General features: G+C 37.5%; 1 pseudogene across 1 annotated transcript; it reads right to left on the minus strand.

The window, feature by feature from the left end:
* Window positions 1-19,037: 19,037 nt before the first annotated feature.
* Window positions 19,038-20,824, minus strand: LOC306651740 (etoposide-induced protein 2.4 homolog; annotated as a pseudogene). The gene has a single exon. The product of its transcript is annotated as an etoposide-induced protein 2.4 homolog (transcript).
* Between the last annotated feature and the right edge of the window lie 3,829 nt (window positions 20,825-24,653).

Here is a 24,653-nt window from a genome sequence, read left to right on the forward strand (position 1 = left end):
GACATAAATATTTTGTCTGTCCTAAATTTTTTTTTTTTTATGTTTTACACAGTACTTAAATTTCCAAATACCAACTGAAAGTATCATACTTGAAGTGGCTGATCTACATGCAAGTTAAATTACCATATGTGAGTGTGGGTGTCTTCTATAAAAGTAGCAAGAGCACTTGAGAAAGGAAAATGTGGTATGGAAAGATCTTGATGAATCGGAGCCATTTAACCACTTAACTTCTGCTAGTATTTTTTGCCAGTAGAAGCATCTTCTTCTTCCTTTAAATAGTTTAACCCTGGCTTGGCACAATAGTGAAAACCTATTATCCCAGTGACTTGGGAAGTTGAGGCAGAAGGACTGCAAGTTTGAGGCCAGCATCAATAATTTAGAGAGCCCCCAGCAATTTAGCAAAACCCTATCTTAAAATAAAAAAATGAAAAAGACTGGGGATGTAGCTCTGTGGTGGTAAATCACCCATGAGTTGATCCCTCAATACAAAAAAGAAAGAAAAGGATTAACACTGCTTTACCTGACACATATGTGATAGCATCTCCCCTTTCACTTGCCTTGCAAGGCACTTCTAATTCTCAAATCCTATCCTGTTACCTCTTTTGTTACTAGAGTCAAATCTCTGAGGTCCTTAGAGATCCAAAGGTGAGGAACAGAGTGTGATATGCATGTTAAGGTGCACTGCACACACACACACACACACACATACACACACACACACACACACACACACGAACAAAAAAACAAACAAAAATCTGGTGATTTTTTTCTGGATTTTTTTTTTACGTAAACCTGGGAAATAAATGTAGAGGTAGATATTAAGAATGTGAGATGGCAATGGAAGTAACATAAAGGTTATAAGTCTGAATTTATTGGTATGAGTTGTACAAGAAAAATTTCTGGATTTACGCTTCTGACATTGGGAGCTATGAAGAACTTTAACAGTGATTTTGGTCACTTTCCTGAAAGAAGAACAGAAAGATAGTCTGCATTAATTGAAATTAAATGCTAGACTTGCCTCACCATACTATATAGGAAGCTATCCAAAGGCTTAAAATATTGGAAAGGTTAGGTTATACCTATCATGTAAGGCCTACATAGTACATATGGAACAAGGAATTAAGGAAAAGTGTGATTATCACACAAGAAATGTGCATCTTTTTCTGGGGAATGGTTTGTGCATTTTTTTTGTGATCAAATAGTTGTCATGATAGGTGAAAGTAGGACTTTGTTACTGTTAATTTGGTTATTAAGTTTATTTTAAGAAGATGCATGAGGATGCCAAGGTAAGAAGGCATTGATGGTGGTGGTGGTGTTACATGTGTCAACTTGGTAACCTATAGTAGGTACCCTGTTATCCACTCATACACTAATCAAGTTTTGTGGTGGAAATGTTTTTAGATATTATCAGCATATAAATTCCATTGATGTTGTGTAAAGAACATCACCCTTAACAATTTCAGTTCCCTTGATTAAAGAAGTTGAAAAACTTCAAGAAAATACTTAATATTTTCCAGTCAGGTACAATTGCTCATAGTTGTAGTCCAAGGTACTCATGAAGCTTTGATAGGAAGAATAGTTGAGCCCAGAATTTTGAGGACAGCCTGAGCAAAATAGTAAAATCTCTTTCTTAGGGAGGAAGAAAAAATATTGAGGTTTTCTTGAAAAAGAAAGAATTCCACATCTGGACTGCAGTATCAGATCCTGACTAAGACATTCTAGGCTCCCCTGTCTTACAAATTTTAGACTTGTTTACTAAATACAATCACCTAAGCAATTTTTACAAACAAACACACATACTCATACACCCTACCCTCTCTCCCCCTTTGATTAAACCATAATATTGTCCAATTCACCCTCCCACACACAACAATTTGTTCTTTTTATCTTGAAGGAAGAAGATGCTGAGAATTTTAAGTATTATAGAGCTACAGGATGGAGATATCTCTTGATTTATCACTTGGAAAAGAGCAGTTCAGTCAGGTATAGACATTTTTGTACTTTAGATTTAATTTTGACATAATCATATATACAAGGGGTATAATCTGTTCTATTTTAGTCCCCACTACTTCTTCTTTCCCTTTTCTCCTCCCTCCTCCAGTTACCATTTTTTTTACTCTACTGATCTTCCTTATGTATACTAACCATTTTTTCTAATTTGATGCCTTACAGATAAACCCTAGTTAGCAAAAAAAGACAAAAAAATAAAAACTATACTAAAATAAAATGAATTAATTACAATCCCATTAAAATGTCATAGATTTGTAAAATTAATTAAAAAATTAAGATCAAATGTATGGTGATTCACTTTAGATTTAAGGAAACATTTGATTCACTTTAGAGTTAAGGAAACACATAGAGTTCAAGTAGAGGAAATAAAGGGATATTCCCTGGAAAGTGTAACTAATAGAAAGCAGGGATGGCTATACTAATACAAGACAAAATATACGTAAGGTAAAAACTTTTATGAGAGGGAAGGACAAATTTTGTAATGAAAAATAGGTTCAGCATTATCCTGATACTAAAATAATATGCACTACTGGAAAAGAAAGCACAAAACATTATGTATGATGAATAATTATGCAAAATCTCCAAATACTATCAAAAAGAATTCAATGAAACATTTACAAGACTACCCACCATAGCTAAGTGGAATAATTTTTAGCAAGCATAATGGTCTAACATATGAAAAACAATCATTGCAATGCATAACATTGAAAAAATTAAGAAATAAAAAAAATGATAGTCTTAATTGAGGCATATAAAACCATTTGCAAAAATTTAATAACTCTTCATGTTAAAAACAATCCACAAACTAGGAATAGAAACAAATTTCCTCCACAAAATAAAGCCATTTATGAAAAGCCATTAACATCTTACTCAATGTTACAGACTACCAGTTTTTCTCATGGTTAAGACAAGGATATCTTCATTCACCACCTATTTAAAATAGTATTGGAATTTTAGATGAATCAATTGAATGTGTAAGAGAAATAAGATATATCCAAATCAGAAAGAAAGAATTAATATTATATCTATCCACAGACATCATAATCTTGGCATAGTATTCCTTAAAGATTCCCTCCAGGGCTGGAGTTGTAGCTCTGTGGTAAAGCTCTTGCTTACCATGTGTGAGGCACTGGTTTCCATCCTCAGCACCACATAAAAATAAATAAATAAAATAAAGGTGTTGTGTCCATCTACAACTAAAAAATAATTATAAAAAATGTTTCCCTCCAAATGTCAGTAAAAATGTAGTTACACATGACTGGTGGGACTGAAAATTAGTACAACTATGGAAATCAGTATGGGGATTTTTCAGGGGCCTAGATAAGGAATAACCATATGACCCAGCTATTCCAATCCTTAAATTTTTTCCAAGAAACATCAGCATATTATAGTGATTCAAGTACATCAATGTTAATAGCAGTCATAGCAGCACAACTAACAACCAGTCCACATACCCATCACCAGATGAATAGATAAAGAAAATATGGTGGATATATACATAATCAAGTTTCATTCAGCCATAAAGAAGAATGAAATTTTGACATTGGCTTTTAAATGGATAAAATTGTAGAACAGTATACTAAATGAGTTCAGCCAGACTCAGAAAGTAAAGTTATACATTTTCTGTCATATGTGAAAAGTTAGAGAAAAGGCAAAAAAGGGGAAAGTTTTCCATGAAATTAGAAGGAAGATCCCTGGAGTAAAAGAAGGGGATTGAGGGGGAAGGAGGAGTGAGGGGAAAAAAGAGCAACTGCAATAGTAAGAAGGAAGTAGTAGGCAGTTCAATTAAATTGCTAAAAGTTTGAAATAGATGGTTCTAATGTTTGGATATGTTACATAACCTCATAATAATAACAAAGAAAATGCATAAAGAAAAAACACACAAAAAATGAGAATTAAAATACGTCACTTTAAAAATAAACTAAGTATAAGTAGTGAGAGAGGAAATGAAAGATAAAAGAAATGATATAAGACATGGAGAAATTATGAAGAGGATGACAATAATAATTCATGTCCTTAAAACTGAATGAAGGGAGGAGATCCAAGAAGGCGGACTAGAGGGAGGCTGCGTTCCTTGTCGCCGGAGTCAAGCAGAGGATATCTGTTTCTTGGTGAGGCAGTTTTTGCTGCTTATAGATCCCCTGGTGTTTACCCCATTTGTCTGCTGTGATGACCTGCAATCTGCCAGCATATCAACGCCTTTATTGAGAGCAGATTGCTCACTGTCAGGCGTCTATCATTCGTCATTTGCCTGCCTTTAGCCTGTCCATCACCTACCTTACCCCTACCCATCACCCAACAGTCGAGGTCCACCTCCTGATCGTCCAACAGCTGCAAGCAGACTGACTGCAGACCGCCAGACAAGCACCAGCTGCCTGCTGTCGCCTGGAAGTTCACTGTCACAGTACCTGCAGGTTTGATTGCATGTGGCTGCCGCCATTTTGAGACAACAGCCAGGCCCCTTAGGACCCCTGGCCGGACTGACTGAGCCCAATCTCCAGGATCCCTCAGCCCGACCGAACACTCCCTGCCTCTGGGGCCCTCACATCAACTGACTGCTCCCTGCTGCCAGGACCCCCAGACCAACTGACTGAGCCCTATCACTGGGAACCCAGACCAACTGATGCCACCTGGCCTCCAGGATCCCACAACTACTCCAAACACACTGGACCCCCAGGACCCCTGCCAGACCAACTTCATCCCGTCTCCAGGACCTCCAGCTGACCACGTCCACCCCTGAGCTGCAACTCCCCATTTGGCAACACATTTCGAAGCCAGAGCAGCCATCTTGGATAATCCTGGAAGCCTTAGCTATGATCTTCCGGTAAGGCAAATCCCATCCTGAGATGCCTGCTGGAGGCCTGAAGCTCATTGTCAGGTACCTCTCATGCATCAGGCTACTGAACACTGGGAGGTTTCATTAGTATATGACTGTTATACATTAGATTTTCTTTTTTCTCCTTTTTTAAAAAAATTATTTTTATTTCTTTATGTTTCTTGCTTTCTTTTCCCTTTGTTTACCTGTTCCCTCAGAATCTCTTTCTCCCTTATTTGCATGCTAACATCTGATTTCTTTTGATTACACTCTTACACTTTCTATTTTCTAGAACTTCTGTATATTCTTTTCTTATCCCATTAACACCCACATTCTACATCCCTCTGCATCCTCTTTGTCCTCCATTAGAAACTGCAGACCTTATTGCAAACCCGTTTGCTTTACCGAAGATAACATTTGACCTCATTTTGTTTATTATGACAATTTTGTTATTGTCCCCATAGGGGCTATTTGGTCTAGGATTGCATAGTGTCTGATTTGGGCACTGCTAATATTGATCTCCCCTTAAAGAAAGGGTTTTGGAAACCTATAGGACCACTATAAGCCTATAAGGGGAAATCTGCAATACCCAAGATCTGCACTGCTAGAGGGGAAGATACACGAACAACATGAAAAAACAAGGGAAGAAAATGATCCAAAAAATCTAGATTCTATAGTAACAGAATTCAATGACAGTATGTTAGAAGAAATGTCATAAAAGGACTTCAGATTATACATGACTAAGATGATTTGCAAAGCAAAGGATGAGATAAGAGAGCAAATGCAGGCAATGAATGATAATACCAATAAGCTGAAAGAGCACCTGCAGGAAGTAAAAGATCATTTCAACAAAGAGATAGAGATTCTCAAAAAAAAAAAAAAAAAAACCAAATGGAAATCCTTGAAATGAAGGAGACAATAAAACAAATAAAACACTCAATGGAAAGCATCACCAACAGACTAGACCACATGGAAGACAGAACCTCAGACAATGGAGACAAAATATTTAATCTTGAATATAAAGTCACCCAAACAGAGAAGATGGTAAGAAATCATGAACAGAATCTCCAAGAACTATGGGACATCATGAAAAGATCAAATTTGAGTATTATTGGAATTGAGGACAGCACAGAGATACAAACCAAAGGAATGAACAACCTATTCAATGAAATAATATCAGAAAATTTCCCAAACCTGCACAATGAAATGGAAAATCAAATACAAGAGGCTTACAGAACACCAAATGCACACAATCTCAACAGATCCACACCAAGGCACATTATAATGAAAATGCCTAACATTCAAAATAAAGATAGGATTTTGAAGGCCGCGAGAGAAAAGCATCAGATTACATATAGGGGGAGACCAAACCGGATAGCGGCCGACTTCTCAACCCAGACTCTAAAAGGTAGAAGGGCCTGGACCAACATATTTCAAGCTCTGAAAGAACATGGTTGCCAACCAAGAATCCTATAACCAGCAAAACTAACCTTCAGATTTGAAGATGATATAAAATCCTTCCATGATAAACAAAAGTTAAAAGAGTTTACAAATAGAAAGCCTGCACTACAGAATGTTCTCAAAAAAATATTCCATGAGGAGGAAATGAAAAACAACAATGGAGGTCAGCAAAGGGAGGAACTACCTTAGAGAGAAACAACTCAAAGGAGAAACCAAGCCAACTTAAAACCAAAAATAAGCCAAATGACTGGGAATACAAATCATTTCTCAATAATAACCCTGAACGTTAATGGCCTAAAATCCTCAATCAAAAGACATAAACCGGCAGAATGGATTAAAAAGAAAGACCCAAAAATATGCTGCCTGCAAGAAACTCATCTCATAGAAAAAGACATCCACAGACTAAAGGTGAAAGGATGGGGAAAAAAAACTACCATGCACATGGATTCAGTAAAAAAGTGGGGATTTCCATACTTATATCAGACAAAGTGGACTTCAAGCCAAAGTTAGTCAAAAGGGATAAAGAAGGACATTTCATACTGCTTAAGGGAACCATAAATCAGGAAGACATAACGATAGTAAATATTTATGCCTCAAACAATGGTGCACCACTGTACATCAAACAAATCCTTCTCAATTTCAAGAATCACATAGACCACAACACAATAATTCTGGGCAAATTTAACGCACCGCTGTCACCACTAGATAGATCTTCCAAACAAATTCCAACCAAAGAAACCATAGAACTCAATAACACAATCAATAGCCTAGACTTAATAGACGTATATAGAACATTCCATCCATCAACGAGCGGATACACTTTTTTCTCAGCAGCATATGGAACCTTCTTGAAAATAGACCATGTGTTATGACACAAAGCAGCCCTTAGGAAATGCAAAAAAATAGAGATACTGCCTTGTGTTCTATCAGATCATAATGGACTGAGAGTAGAAATCAATGACAAAATAAAAAAAGGAAATTACTCCAAGACTTGAAGACTAAATAATATGCTATTGAATGAAACATGGATAACAAAAAACATCAGGGAGGAGATTAAAAAATTCTTAGAGGTCAATGAGAATGATGATACAACATATCAAAATCTCTGGGACACTATGAAGGCGGTACTAAGAGGAAAATTCATTACATGGACCGCAGTCCAGAAAAGAATGAAGAGTCAACAATTAAATGAGCTAACATTACAGCTCAAAGCCCTAGAAAAAGAAGAACAGAATAACAGCAAAAGTAGTAGAAGACAGGAAATAATTAAAATCAGAGCTGAAATCAATGAAATTGAAACAAAAGAAACAATTCAAAAAATTGACATAACAAAAAGTTGGTTCTTTGAGAAAGTAAACAAAATAGATAAACCCTTAGTCACACTAACAAAGAGAAGGAGAGAGAAGCCTCAAATTACTAAAATACATGATGCAAAAAGAAATATCATGACAAACACCACTGAGATACAGAGCATAATAAGAAGCTACTTTGAAAATCTGTATTCAAACAAAATAGAAAGTACCAAAGACATTGACAAATTTCTAGAGGCATATGCTCCACCCAAACTGAACCAGGACATACAGAATTTAAACAGATCAATATCAAGCAACGAAATAGTAGAAGCCATTAAAAATCTACCATCCAAGAAATGCCCAGGACCAGAGGGATTCTCAGCCGAGTTCTACTAGACCTTCAAAGAAGAACTCATTTCAATACTTCTCAAAGTATTCCAGGAAATAGAAAAGGAGGGTACCCTATTGAACTCATTCTATGAAGCTAATATCACCCTCCTACACAAACCAGGGAAAGACACATCAAGAAAAGAAAATTTTAGAGCAATATCCTTGATGAATATAGATGCAAAGATCCTTATCAAAATATTGGCAAACCGTATCCAAAAACTTATTAAGAAAATTGTGCACCACCATCAAGTGGGGTTCATTCCTGGAATGCAAGGATGGTTCAACATTCGTAAATCAATAAACGTAATCCATCATGTCAATAGACTTATGGATAAGAATCATATGGTTATTTCAATTGATGCAGAAAAAGCGTTTGACAAAATACAACACCCCTTCATGCTCAAAACACTAGAAAAAATAGGAATAGTAGGAACATACCTGAACATTGTAAAGGCTATTTATGCTAAGCCCATGGCCAACATCATTCTTAATGGAGAAAAATTGAAACCATTCCCTTTAAAAATGGGAACAAGACAGGAATGTCCTCTTTCACCACTTCTATTCAACATTGTCCTCGAAACTCTAGCCAGAGCAATTAGGCAGACTAAAGAAATTAAAGGGATACGAATAGGAAAATAGGAACTTAAGCTGTCACTATTTGCAGATGACATGATTCTATATTTAGAGGATCCAAAAACCTCCTCCAGAAAACTTCTAGACCTCATCAATGAATTCAGCAAAATAGCAGGCTATAAAATCAACACGCATAAATCTAAAGCATTTTTATATGCAAGCGACAAAACAGCTGAAAGGGAAATGAGGAAAACAACTCCATTCGCAATAGCCTCAAAAAAAAAAAAAAAAAATACGTGGGCACCAATCTAACAAAGAGGTAAAAGATCTCTACAATGAAAACTACAAAACACTGAAGAAAGAAATTAAGGAAGACCTTAGAAGATGGAAATATCTCCCATGTTCTTGGATAGGCAAAATTAATATTGTCAAAATGGCCATATTACCAAAAGTGCTATACAGATTCAATGCAATTCCAATTAAAATCCCAATGACGTATCTCACAGAAATACAGCAAGCAATCATGAAATTCATCTGGAATAATAAGAAACCCAGAATAGGTAAAGCAATCCTTAGCAGGAAGAATGAAACAGGGTGTATCGCAATACGAGAACTTCAACTATACTACAAAGCAATAGTAACTAAAACGGCATGGTATTGGCACCAAAATAGACAGGAGATCAATGGTACAGAATAGAGGACATGGACACAAACCCAAATAAATACAATTTTCTAATACTAGACGAAGGTGCCAAAAATATGCAATGGAGAAAAGATAGCCTCTTCAACAAATGGTGCTGGGAAAACTCGAAATCCATATGCAACAGAATGAAACTAAATCCCTATCTCTCACCCTGCACAAAACTCAACTCACAATGGATCAAGGACCTTGAAATCAGACCAGAGACCCTTCTCTTATAGAAGAAAAAGTAGGTCCACATCTTCACCTTGTTGTTTTAGGATCAGACTTCCTTAACAGGACTCCCATAGCACAAGAAATAAAAGCAAGAATCAATAACTGGGATAGATTCAAACTAAATAGCTTTCTCTCAGCAAAGGAAACTACCAGCAATGCGAAGAGAGAGCCTACAGAGTGGGAGAATATCTTTGCCACTCATACTTCAGATAGAGCACTAATTTACACAATATATAAAGAACTCAAAAAACTCTACACCAAGAATACAAATAACCCAATCAACAAATGGGCTAAGGAAATGAACAGAAACTTCAGAGAATAAGATGTATAAGCAATCAACAGATATATGAAAAAATGTTCAATATCTTTAGTAATAAGAGAAATGCAAATCAACACTACACTAAGTTTCCATCTCACCCCAATTAGAATGGCGATTATCAAGAATACAAAGAACAATTGGTATTGTAGAGGATGTGGGGAAAAAGGTACACTCATACATTGCTGGTGGGACTGCAAATTAGTGCAGCCACTCTGGAAAGCATTGTGGAGATTCCTTAGAAAACTTGGAATGGACCTACCATTTGACCCAGCTATCCCACTCCTCGGCTTATACCCAAAGGACTGAAAATCAGCATACTACAGAGATACAGCCACATCAATGTTCATAGCTGCTCAATTCACAATAGCCAGACTATGGAACCAACCTAGATGCCCTTCAATTGATGAATGAATAAAGAAACTGTGATATATATATATATATATATATATATATATATATATATATATACACACACAATGGAATATTATTGAGCTATAAATAATAATAAAATTATGGAATTTGCAGGCAAATGGATGTAATTGGAGAATATCATGTTAAGTGAGATAAGCCAATCTCAAAAATCCAAAAGAGGAATGATCTCACTGATAAGGGGATGATGACACTTAATGGGGGGTGGGAGGGGACAAGAATGGAGGATGGAGGGTCTGTATAGAGGGAAAAGAGGTTGGAGGGGTGGGGAGGAAGGAAAAAAATAATGGAATGAACCAAACATCATTACTCTATGTAAATATATGAATATGCAAATGGTATGCTGTTACTCCATGTACAAACTGAAACAACATGTATCTCATTTGTTTACAATAAAAATAAATTTAAAATAAAAACTGAATGAATTGGGGCTGGGTTGTAGTTCAACAGCAATATGCTTCACTCACATTCTTAAAAGCCCTGCAGAATATAATTGACAAAATTATCATATACATATATATAAATAAGTTATTCATATTAAAAATCATATCATATATATGCATATATGATACTCATTAGTATATTGATTATTAGTTCAGGCTTTTTAATTTTATATCTCATAAAAGGACTAAAAGGAAAGTTACAATCCAAAATTAAAATTATGTTGGATTTTACATCCATACACATCTTTTAATACTAGCTTTTATTAGTAAGAAAAATATGAAATGCTTCATGAATTTACATATTATCCTTGCAGAGGAGCCTTGCTAATCTTCTTGGTATCATTCCACTTTTAATATAAGTGCTGCAAAGCACGCACCTATACACATATTAACTTTACTAGAAAACGATATATTTTCATGGCGTTTAGTTATTATGCAGCATTATTTCTGTTGAAGTTTAAGGATTAACTTTAAAACAATTATCTAAAAAATATGGTCAATAAGCTAAATGAAAACACAGATTACTTCACAAAAATCAAGAAAATTATACATGATAAAACTGGAATTATCAAAAAAGAGATATACATTATTTTTAAAAACATGCAAAAGAAATTCTGGACCTGAAAAGCATAATAACTAAATTGAAAAATAAACCATAAGGGAGAGGTGGAAAAATAAAAGTCACATATCCTTGTTGGATAAGTGTTTATTTGGTTCCTACACCTTTTCAAAATGTTTCTAGGGTTTGTTTTATTTCCTTTGATATTTCCATGGAGTCTGAGACTCAAATTTCATAACCTTTCATCTTATTGACAATTCTCCGTCTTTCTTTTGATTAATGGCAGTATGATATATCTTAAAATTCCTTTAAATTTAATACATTTATCATATTATATTTGAAATGGATTTCTTTTCAGCAATATATATTTTTATGTTGTTTCATTATCCAGCACTTTAGACCCTATTATTTATTTAATTTGTTTGCAAAATTCATGAAATAATTATCAATTATTTAGATTACTAATCTGCCTTATTTATAAATTTTCTATAAATTAGTCTTGTTCATTATTCACTCCTTTTTTTCTGCCTTCATTGTTTTCATTGAGCATTTATATCATTCCACATTTCTAATTGTGGGTCAATTATGCATTTTAGAGGGTTTCAAGATGGCGGACTAGAGGATGGCTGCAATTCAGGTTGCTCCAGGACTCAGGATTCTAAAGAGGAGATATTGAGAGACTTGGGACCAACTCAAAGCAGCCGGGTGAGTCTCTCCCGTTGGGGAGGCGTCCCGGATGGGGTGGTAGTCCTGGAATGCAGGAAGCTTTGTGAAGTAGAGTTGCCCAATGAGACACCCCTCCCCCCGCTGGAGCAGTGAACTCGGACAACTGGGAGCTTCGTAGAGGAGGCCGCTCAGCACAGCGCTTGGACTCGGAGAAACCACTGGGGCTCCAGGCAGCTGCCCAGAGGAGGAGCTCCGTGGCAAGCTGTTTGGACTCAGAGCAACCACTCCTGAACACTGGGGCCTGCCTGAAGGAGGAGGAGGAGGAGTGTGGTGGGTCGCTTGGACTCAGAGTGACTGCACCAGACCTACAGGCAATTGCCAGAGGAGGAGCTGCGCGGCGAGCTGTTTGGACTCAGAGCGACCGCTGCTGAACACGGGAGGGGCTGCCCAGAGGAGGAGGAGGACTGTGGCTGGTCATTTGGACTCATAGTGACTGCATCAGAGCTCTGGGCAGCTCCTCAGAGGAGGAGGCAAATGGTGAGTTGTTTGGACTCAAAGCAACTGCTCCTGAACACCTGGGGGCTGCCCAGAGGAGGAGGGGGAAGGGGCGGGTCACTTGGACTCAGAGTGACTGCCCAGGGATACAAGTGGTTGGCGGGAGGAGGAGGCGCGCAGTGAGTTGCTTGGACTCCTAGTGACCGCACCAGAACACTGGGCAGCTGTCTGGAGGAAGAGGCGTGCAGCAGATCGTTGGGACTCGGAGTGACTGTACGGGGCTCTAGGTGGCTGCTCAGAGGAGGGGCCGCATAGCCAGGCATTTAGGTACAGAGCAGGGTCCCAGGACCTAGGAGGCTTCTTGGTGGAAGAGGTGCACAGAGACACTCTTAAGGGCAGAGCGAAGGTTCCAGGACTGTGGGCAGATTCTCTGAGGAGAGGCAGCCTGAGGAGACTCGTCTGCGAAGGGTGAGGCTCCCAGGCCCAGGAGGTAGGTACAGGCCCCTGGGAACATTGCAGAGGAAGGCAGCGCAGCCCAGGTAGTAGTTGTAGATTAAGGGGAACCTCTAGGAGGGGAACTGACCAGCGATACCTCCCCACCGGGTGAGTCTTCCCTGCCGGGTGAGGTTTTCACACAAGGATGGTAAAACCAGAGACACAGGCCCAAACAGGCCTTGCCTCAGCCTGCAGTTTAGTTCCCCTTTGGATGACCATTTGTGAACACGGGGAGGCACCTCTGCCCAATAGCAGGGAATATGCCCCACCTGAAGGCCACCACCCCTAGAGAGGCAGCTTCTTTGTGGAGCACCGCACTATCAACTTCCTCCAAGACTTCAGCCTACTGAAGGCTAAGAGGGGATATACTAGAAATCTTCAGGGACATTATAAGTCAATCGAGGAAATCTTCAATATCTCAGCAGTCCACTGATAGCTGAAAAATATGAGAAAACAAGGGAAGAAAATGCCCCAAACAAATCTAGATGTTACATCAATAAAATCCAATGACAACGTTGCAGAATAAATGACAGAAAAGAGGTTCAGAAACAGAATGTACATAATTAAAATGATCAGGGAAGCAAACAATGAGATGAAAGAGCAAATGCAGGCGCTGAATGATGAGATGAAAGAGCAAATGCAGGCATTGAATGATCGCACCAATCGACAGTTAAAAGAGCAAATACAGGAAACAAAAGATCATTTCAATAAAGAGTTGGAGATATTGAAAAAAAGCCAAACAGAAATCCTTGAAATGAAGGAAACAATAAACCAAATTAAGAACTCAACAGAAAGCATGTCCAGTAGGATAGAACACCTGGAAGACAGAACCTCAGATATTGAAGACAAAATATTTAACCTAGGAAACAAAGTTGAACAAATAGAGAAGATGGTAAGAAATCATGAACAGAATCTACAAGAACTATGGGATATCATGAAGAGGCCAAATTTAAGAATTATTGGGATTGAGGAAGGCTTAGGGAAACAAACCAAAGGAATGAACAATCTAGTCAATGAAATAATATCAGAAAATTTCCCAAATCTGAAGAATGAAATGGAAAATCAAGTTCAAGAGGCTTAAAGGACTCCAAATACACAAAATTACAACAGACCCACACCAAGGCACATTATAATGAAAATACCTAACATACAAAATAAAGACAGATTTTAAAGGCTGTGAGAGAAAAGAACCAAGTTACATTCAGGAGAAAACCAATACGGATATCAGCAGACTTTTCAATCCAGACCCTAAAAGCTAGAAGGGCCTGGAACAACATTTTTCAAGCCCTGAAAGAAAATGGATGCCAACCAAGAATCTTATACTCAGCAAAACTTACCTTCAAATTTGACGATGAAATAAAATCCTTCCATGATAAACAAAAGATAAAAGAATTTACAAAAAGAAAGCCAGCATTACAGAACATTCTCAGCAAAATATTCCATGAGGAAGAGATGAAAAAACAAAGAAGCAAATCAGCAAAGGGAGGAATTATCCTAAAGGAATTGGAACCAAGTCATGTGAAAAAAATAAATAAATAAATTAAATTAAAAAACTGAACCAAATGACCAGAATACAAATCATATCTCAATAATAACCCTGAATGTTAATGGCCTGAATTCATCAATCAAAAGATATAGACTGGCAGATTATTAAAAAGAAAGTTCCTACAATATGTTGCCTGCAAGAGACTCACCTCATAGAAAAAGATACCCATAGACTAAAGGTGAAAGGATGGGGAAAATCATACCATGCACATGGACTAAGCAAAAAAACTGGAGTATCCATCCTCATTTCAGATAATGTGGACTTGAAGCCAAAGTTAGTCAGAAGGGATAAAGAACGATATTTCATACTGCTTAAGGGAGGCATAAATCAGCAAGACATAACAATCATGAACAACTATGCCCCAAACAGTGGCTCATCCATGTATGTCAAACAAATCCTTCTCAATTTCAGAAACTAAATAGACCATAACACAATAATACTAGGTGATTTTAACACGCCTCTCTCACCATTGGACAGATCTTCCAAACAAAAATTAAACATAGAAACCATAGATCTCAATAACACAATCAATAATTTAGACTTAACAGACATTTATAGAATATACCACCCAACCAAGTGCGAATACACTTTCTTCTCAGCAGCACATGGATCCTTCTCTAAAATAGACCATATATTATGCCACAAAGCTAATGTTAGCAAATACAAGATGATAGAGACACTACATTGTATTCTATCAGATCATAACGAATTGAAGTTATAAATAAATGAAAGAGTAAAAAACAGAAACTACTCCAACACCTAGAGATTAAACAAAATGCTCTTATATGATGAATGGATAACAGAAGATATTAAGAAGGAAATTAAAAAATTCTTAGAGGTAAATGAGAACAAAGAAACATCATATCAAAATCTCTGGGACACTATGAAAACAGTACTTAGAGGAAAATTTATTTCATGAAGCGCATTCAATAAAAGAAGTAAAACTCAACAAATAAATGACCTCTACAGCTCAAATACGTAGAAAAAGAAGAACAGAGCCACACCAAAAGTAGTAGAAGACAGGACATAGTTAAAATCAGAGCTGAAATCAACTAAATTGAAACAAAAGAAACAATATAAAAAATTGACAAAATAAATAGTCGGTTCTTCAAAAAAATAAACAAAATTGATAAACACTTAGCCACACTAACAAAGAGAAGATGAGAGAAGACACAAATAACTAAAATTTGGAATGAACAAGGAAATATCACAACAGACACAACTGAAATACAAAACATAATTAGAAGCTATTTTGAAAATCTATACTCCAACAAAACAGAAAATTTTGAAGACATCAACAGGTTTCTCGAGACATATAAATTGCCTAAACTGAATTAGGAGGACATACACAATTTAAATAGACCAATTTCAAGTAATGAAATAGAGGAAGTCATCAAAAGCCTACCAACAAAGAAAAGTCCGGGACCAGATGGGTTCTCGGCTGAGTTCTACAAAACCTTTAAAGAAGAGCTCATTCCAATACTTCTCACAGTATTCCATAAAATAGAAGAGGAGGGAACCCTCCCAAACTCATTCTATGAAGCCAATACCTGATACCTAAACCAGACAGAGACACATCTAAGAAAGAAAATTTCAGACCAATATCCTTAATGAACATCGACGCAAAAATTCTCAACAAAATTTTAGCAAATCGCATACAAAAACATATTAAAAAGGTAGTGCACCAAGATCAAGTAGGTTTCATCCCAGGGATGCAAGATTGGTTCAACATCAGGAAATCAATAAATGTAATTCACCATATCAATAGACTTAAAGTCAAGAATCACATGATTATTTCAATAGATGCAGAAAAAGCATTTGATAAAATACAGCACCCCTTCATGCTCAAAACACTAGAAAAAATAGGGATAGTGGGAACATTCCTTAACATGGTAAAGGCCATCTATGCTAAGCACATAGCTAATGTCATTCTAAATGGTGAAAAACTGAAAGCATTCCTCCTAAAAACTGGAACAAGGCAGGGGTGCCCTCTTTCACCACTTCTATTCAATACCATCCTTGAAACTCTAGCCAGAGCAATTAGACAAACCAAAGATATTAAAGGGATACGAATAGAAAAGAAGAACTCAAACTATCCCTATTTGCTGATGATATGATTATATACTTAGAGGAACCAGGAAATTCCACCAGAAAACTTTTAGAACTCATAAGTGAATTCAGTAAAGTAGCCGGATATAAGATCAATGCACATAAATCTAATGCATTTTTATACATAAGTGATGAATCATTGGAAGGAATAATTAGGAAAACTACCCCATTCACAATATCCTCAAACAAAATAAAATACTTGCAAATCAATCTCACAAAAGAGGTGAAAGATCTCTACAAGGAGAACTACAGAACACTGAAGAAAGAAATTAAAGAAAACCTTAGAAAATGGAATGATCTCCCATGTTCTTAGATAGGAAGAATTAATATTGTCAAAATGGCCATACTATCAAAAGTGCTATACAGATTCAATGCAATTCCAATTAAAATCCCAATGACGTACCTCACAGAAATAGAGCAAGTAATTATGAACTGGAAGAATAAGAAACCCAGAATAGCTAAAGCAATCCTTAGCAGAAAGAGTGAAGCAGGGGGTATCACAATACTAGATCTTCAACTCTACTACAGAGCAATAGTAACAAAAACACCATGGTATTGATACTAAAATAGAAAGGTAGATCAATGGTACAGAATAGAGGACACGGACACAAACCCAAATAAATACAATTTTCTCATACTAGACAAAGGGGCCAAAAATATGCAATGGAGAAAAGATAGCCTCTTCAACAAATGGTGCTAGGACAATTGAAAATCTATATGCAACAGAATGAAACTAAACCCATATCTCTCACCATGCACGAAATGAAACTCAAAATGGATTAATGACCTTGAAATCAGACCAGAGACCCTCCAAATTATAGACGAAAAAGTAGGTCCAGATCTTCAACATGTCAGCTTAGGATAAGACTTCCTTAAGAGGACTTCCATTGCACAAGAAATAAAAGCAAGAATCAACAACTGGGGTTAGTTCAAACTAAAAAGCTTTCCCTCAGCAAAGGAAACTATCAGCAATGCAGAGAAAGAGCCTACAGAGTGGGAGAAAATCTTTGCCAATCATACTTCAGATAGAGCACTAATCTCCAGAATCCTTAAAGAACTCAAAAAACTCTACACCAAGAATGCGAATAATCCAATCTACAAATGGGCTGAGGAAATGAATAGACACTTCACAGAAGAAGATCTACAAGTAATCAACAAACATATGGAAAAATGTTCAACATCTCTAGTAATAAGAGAAATGCAAATCAAAACCACCCTAAGATTCCATCTCACCCCAATTAGACTGGCGATTATCAAGAATACAAGCAACAACAGGTGTTGGCGAGGATGTGTGGAGAAAGGTACTCTCATACATTGCTGGTGGGGCTGCAAATTGGTGTAGCACTCTGGAAAGCAGTGTGGAGATTCCTTAGAAAGCTTGGAATGGACCCACCATTTGACCCAGCTATCCCACTCCTTGGTTTATACCCAAAGGAATTAAAATCAGCATACTACAGAAATACAGCCACATCAATGTTCATAGCTGCTCAATTCATAATAGCCAGATTGTGGAACCAACCTAGATGTCCTTCAATTGATGAATGGATAAAGAACCTGTGGTATATATATACAATGGAATATTACTCAGCCAAAAGAATGATAAAATTATGGCATTTGCAGGCAAATGGATGAAATTGGAGAATATCATGCTAAGTGAGATAAGCCAATCTCAAAAAGCCAAAGGACGAATGATATCACTAATAAGTGGAGGATGACACATAATGGGGGGAGGGAAGGGTTAGTGTTAGGGTTAGAGTTAGGGTTAGGGAGGGGGGCAAGAATGGAGGAAGGAAGCACTGTATAGAGGGAAAAGCGGGGTGGGAGGGGTGGGGGGAAGGGGAAAAATAACAGAATGAATCAAACAACATTACCCTATGTAAATTTATGATTACACAAATGGTATGCCTTCATGCCATGTACAAACAGAGAAACAACATGTACCCAATTGTTTACAATAAACAAAAAAAAATGCATTTTATGTTTATTTTTAGTTCTTGCCTAGATTGTTATATGTCCATTTACAAGTAAATGAAGACCATTCTGAGATGATTTTTTTTTTTTTTTTTTTGTGGGAAACCAGCTCACATTTAATTGTGACATTTTAAAATTATACAAGTATTTTGACCACTACCCTCCCAGCCCATATTTAGTCTCTTAAAATGACAGGAAAACATCACTGATCACAGGTTTAATGGGTTTAATAAGTTTACCCCTTTAGTTCCTATTTGCAGCACCCAATATTCCTTTGAAATACCAGTCAGACCTGGCAGTGACCAAGAGTAAATTTCCACCCTCCAGAGTTGAAAAGTTCAGTTTCTCTGACAATTCTGTGTTACAGTGGCACTTGTCCAGAACTGGTACCTCCCCATAGCTGGGGAGCTTTAAATGTACCAGTGAAAAAAGCTTTTTCCCCTTCAAGGGGAAGAAAAAAAAATGACTCCTCAAAATCCAGTCAACCTGGCTGTGAGGTCTTTCATTCTGTCCCATCTCTTCAGACTCTTTTTTTTTTTTTTTTTTTTCTTTTTTTTCTCCTTTTTCTTTTACATTTTTGCAGTAGAGCAAGAGAGACCAAAACCTAACCTGAGATACAAGAAACAAGACAGTGATGGCTATAACGGGAATAAACAAGGAGCAATTGAGATACTCCTTTACCTTCCACATCCAAAGTATGTGCTTCACAGAAAAACAACAAAAATAACAAATCCACAAAATACAACAGCTAGAATTACAAAACCCATTCATCCAAGGGTGCTAGAAGGCAGGAAGAAGAGGTGGGAGGGTAACTGGCACAGGGAGAAAAACAAAGTATTCAAATCAGTCCAGGCACAGGGGCTGGTAAATGCTAGAAAATAGCTGCAGAAAAACCTGTGGTCCTTTCAGACTCACGGTGGTATTAAAAATCCATACTGGTGTCAGAAAGATTCTGCCTTACATGCACCAGAGACAAAAACTCCAATTCCTCAAAGAGAAGGGAATACACAGAGGGCCCTTGGCAGAGTGGGTCCTGCCTTCTCTAGCCAGGGTAGGACAAAGAGAGGAGCTTCCACAGCGTCCTTCCAATCCACCCATCCCCTTTAGATGGCAGGCAGCTCAGTGGCCTGCAGCAGCCTTCAGTTTGGCAGGAGATGGATGTGGTGAAGGGAATTTCTCTGCAGAGGCTGAGCTGCTCAGGGCAGACTGCAGGTAGACCGTCTTGTGGAAGAGTCTGTTGCTTAAGAATACCACCAAGGAGAACAGGCGCAACTGGAAAAGGTATGCTTTTCCAGGGGTCTTTGCTTCATTAGCACTGATGATGAATAAAGGAAAGAGGATAGAGAAGAGGCAGCCACTGATAATGTATGAGGACTGCATTGCTGTGAGGAAAGCCAAGGGCAAACCAAATCCAAAGTAGTAAGGCCAATTCGTTTCTATGTTTGACAATTGCTGGTGCATTTCAATTCCTTTATTGAACCAACGATATTCAAAGCAGTATAATGAGTAGAGAAGAGACATATGCAGCAAACTGACCAGCTGACCAACAAGATGGATGGGAAAGAGACTCACAAACATCCCCTGGATAAGAAAAAGAGCCTGCAGCAAAAGGTTGAAGAGCATGTCGGCAATTATCTTGCTGACACTAGGGAATGGATGAGGCTTCCTCCCTGATACCTCAAATGCTAGGTCAGCAATATCTTGAAACCAAATGGCATTCACAACTTTGCTAAGCACAAACAGGGGAAGCACCCAAAGAGCACTGAAAATTGATGTGAGGAAGAATTCCAGCCATGACCAAACATCTTCCATGTAGTGATGGATCACCAATAATTCGGGCTGTTACTGACTGAAGCACAGGAATAAACACACGATAAAACAGGAGGAGACTGAACCAGAACACTCCACCATTCCAAGCACAGCACTGGAAAATTCTACTAACAATACGTGGCTCACTCTCTTGCTTCCGCTCTATACTCTGGGCTCTCCTCTGTGCCAGGACACTACTTGCCCTTCTTCGACGTTGTTCCTCTCTCTTCTGCTGGATTCGAGCATCTAGCTTTGAGATGGTACAAATACCCCAGATGGAGTCTTTGATTCCCCTGCCAAGGTCCTGGAGAAAGGTTTTGACACTGTCAGCCATCTCCTCACCACCCAGACTGTCAACTACACAGAAGAGAGAAAAGCACCCCAAAATCTCTCATCATGAAGGACCAGCAGCTCCCTAGCCCTCCGCGGGCCGTCTGGACCCCTCCGCGCCCGGCTGCCGGCTCAGCCGGGGCACTCCCAGGGACGGGGCGCTGCGCCCGCACTGGGCATGCCCGGGCCGCACGGGGCCGCTCCTGAGATGATATTTTACTGCTTCACAAATAGTATAGACCTCTTCTAGCACTGTCTGAATTTCCCCCCTTTTCTTATAATATTGATGGTATCCACTTAATTTACATGTATGATGTAACCACCAAATGTACTTGTTTCAAACTATTATCTCATAATCAATTAAGAATAAGAAAAAATAAAATTTTTATTTGATTTCATTTCGTTCTTCTCTACTTATCTTCCTTTATGTCAAAATATCTGAACTATTTAATTTTTCATTTCTCTGAAAAAAATGATTTTAGCTATTTGGTGCAATGTAGATCTACTGATGACAAGTTCAGTCAGCTTTGGGTTTTATTATAAATTATTTAATTTTTTTTTGTACAAGGGATTGAACCCAGGGGCTCTTAACCACTGAGAAACATCCCCACCCCAATTTTTTATATTTTATTTTAGAGACAGTGTCTCACTCTCTGAGTTGCTTAGGGCCTCACAGCGTCGCTGAGCCTGGCTTTGAACTTGTGATCCCCCTGCTTCAGTCTGTCAAGCCACTGGGATTACAAGTGTGTGCCATGGCACCTGGCATCTTCTTTACTTTTAAAGGATAATTTTTGCTAGACAACAACCTCTAGATTCTTTTTATTTCTTTCAGCATTTAAAATATTGCACTCCATCCTCTTGTAATTTTGAAGTGACTATTTTTTCAACTTAATAATCTCATATCTTCCTGTTTTGGTTTGAAGTCCATCTTCAATTTTTAAAAAAATCACTATTGCTTCAAATTTTCCTTCTCTCTTTCTTGTCTTTGGTTTGAAGTGCATCTTCAATTTTAAAAAATTATCACTATTGCTTCAAATTTTCCTTCTCTCTTTCTTGTCTTTCTTGTGTATTTGTTTTATGTACTTCATAGCTTTCCTAATTATCTCATAATTTATGGTTATTCTCCACTGTTTTTCATCTCTGATTTTTTTATTTCCCATGTTAGTATTTTAGTTTGAGAATTTTTTATTGCATATTTTGAAGTTCACTGATTCTTTCCCTGACAATATCCTGACTACTAATCAGCCTAAAAAAGGCATTCTTTATTTCAGTGTTTTTATTTCTAGCCTTGTACTTTGTATTTTAGAATTTTTTCTCTTTGCTTCAATTATGGTTCTGTTTTTGCATTTTGTCTATCATGTCCTTTAGCATCTATAGCATGTGATTTTAGTTATCTTAAACTCCCTGTTTCATAACTCCAAATATTTGTTATCCCTAATTCTAGTTTGCTTTGTCTCTTCAGATTATATTTTTTCTGCCTTATATGTTGACTGTTAGACATGATGCATCAAGTAAGGAGGGCAGTTCCTGTCCAAGAATCCTCTGTGTATATTTTGACACCTAACCATGAGCAATTAGAATGACTTTAGCTGACAGGACTCAGGGAAAATCTTCTTCTCCATATCAGCTTTGGTTTATAGCTACTGCATTGCATTTTCTGCAAGAGTTGCAGTCAGGTACTCAGCATCTTTGGCTACCCATATTCTTATACATGTCTGACTTCTTATGCTGGACACCTTCTTTGTGAAATTTCTTTGCTAATTCCTTTGTTGGAGACATCCCTCAGGAACTTCTTTAATGACCTTCTTATCTGAGGAGAAAGGGGAAAACCTTGAAGACACTAGCTCTCTGAGTCAGTACTTAGTATTTTTCATTCTTAACTGTCAGAAGAGGTAAATAAATAATTGCTTTTAACTCCTAGCACTGGACAGAGAGATGCTGGTTCTGGGAATCTTCCAGTGTGATGGTCCTCTGAGAGAAACACCCGTTTGCAAGTGGCCGCTGTTAATGGGGTAGAGCCCATGCCTTATATGGAATTTATGGGTTTGATAACTCTGAGTTCAAAAGCCTGCTACTGGGAGGTAGAAGAAATATGGGCATGCTTAATATCCTTGATGTTCTAGCTGCTCAGAGCTAGAGAAGATATGGCACATGCAGATGAGACAGAATTAGGTTGTTCCTACTCATCCTCGCTTCTGTTTACCTTGAAGAAGCTTTCTCATAATAAATCCTTTTGATGATTTTTCCTGCATAATAAAACATGCAGAGTCTCACTAGTTGTTAGAGATCAGACACCACCAGGGCTGGCTCACCCACTGAGCCCCACTTTCACCTCTTATCGTGTTTTTGTCTTTATTTTTATTCTCACTATATTTTCAATCTGCTCATTGACAGCATTTTGGAGAATTGTTTTGTGCTACACGGGTAGCAGCACCTAATCCTCTTTTGTCGCTTTCCCTCTCCTCAACATCATTAAAGCAGTGGGAGCCTTTTATTCCAGGTTCCCTGTGCAAAGGTCTAATCCTCTTATTTGTGCCAATTCATCCAATACTTGACTCTTGTGTAGTTTTGTGGGGAGAAATGAAACATGGTAGAGTCAGAACATTCTCTAGCTCTATTGAAGCAAGTGGTAGTTATCTACTGAATTGTGTCCTCTCAAAATTAATGTGGAATTTCCAATCAATAGTACCTATGAATGTAATTATATTTGGTGAAAAGACCTTTAAAGGGGTAATTTGTTTAAAAGAAGCCATATGGGTGGCCCTTTTTAAATGTGAATGTATTTGGAAATAGGGCTTTCAGATTTGATTGAGTTAAAATGAGGCCAGTAGGTGAAGACCCTAATCCAATATCACTCCTGTTCTTTAGAAGAATGAGATACCAAAGATGTGCACAGAGTAAATTCCATGTGATGATACAGAGAAGGTGAAGATGCCTATCTACAAGGCAGAAGATGAGAGGTCTCAGGGAAAAGCAAAGTTGTCAACACTTTGGACTTATAATTCTAGCCACAAAAATTGTAACAAAATAAACTTTGTTGCTTAAGCTACTAAGCCTGTTTTATTTTATTATGGAAGACTCAAAAATCTAATGCAGAATCCTCACTGAGAAGTGAAATGTTACTCTAACAAATACATTAAAGTGTGGAGGTCACTTTGGAACTGTGTAATGTGTAGAGACTTGAGGAGTTTTGAGTTGCATGTTATAAAAAGCCTCGGTCATCTTAAAAATAATTTTGGTAGGAGGATACTCATTGAAAAAGATCCTGGTGAGGTATCTGGCAGAAATAGGAGTATATTATTGGGAACCAGAGAAATGGGTCCTCACTAAAAAGTGGCAAAGAACTTGGCTAAATTATATTCCATTGTTTGTAAATGATGAACTTGAATATTCAGCTGAGACAATTTCTAATCAAAATGTTAAAGGTTTAGGCTGTTTTTCCTTGGCACTTACAAAAAAAATGTTAGAGGAGAGAATTATTAAATAAATAATTATTAAATAAAACAAGAATTATTAAATAAAACAGAACTGTAACTTGAAGATTTGGAAAATTTTCAGCTTATGTGTGTTGTAAACAAAATGAGAGAGTGCATTTGATAAAGAAGTCCAAAGGTGTAGCCAGAAAACTATTTGATAAAAAGATTACATATTCGATCCATGGATTTAAGTAGCCATGACAGTCAAATCCTGGAATGGTGATAGGATATAAGAACAGAGATTCTGCCAGCTTGAACTAAAATGGACATTTACAGGGAAATTGAAGAAAGGTTGTTGAACTTCTGAGGTACATTATGGGAGAGTAGAATTTTCCTCCTGCAAACATGAAACATATCTTTCAAAAAAGGTAAAGGATGACTGTAGAAGTAGTTTATATTGTTACTGACATCAAGAACCTGGAGGGGTCAGAGAAACCTTCTTCATTTCAAGGGTTAAGGCACCTCTTGATTATCAGAAGGCCAGCTTGCAACTATCCAATGATTCATTTGTAGAGCTGCTGTTCAGGGCCATAGTAATGAGTATGTCCA

The sequence above is a fragment of the Sciurus vulgaris genome (assembly GCF_902686455.1).
Source record: "Sciurus vulgaris genome assembly, chromosome: X".
In the NCBI taxonomy this organism is placed as follows: domain Eukaryota; kingdom Metazoa; phylum Chordata; class Mammalia; order Rodentia; family Sciuridae; genus Sciurus; species Sciurus vulgaris.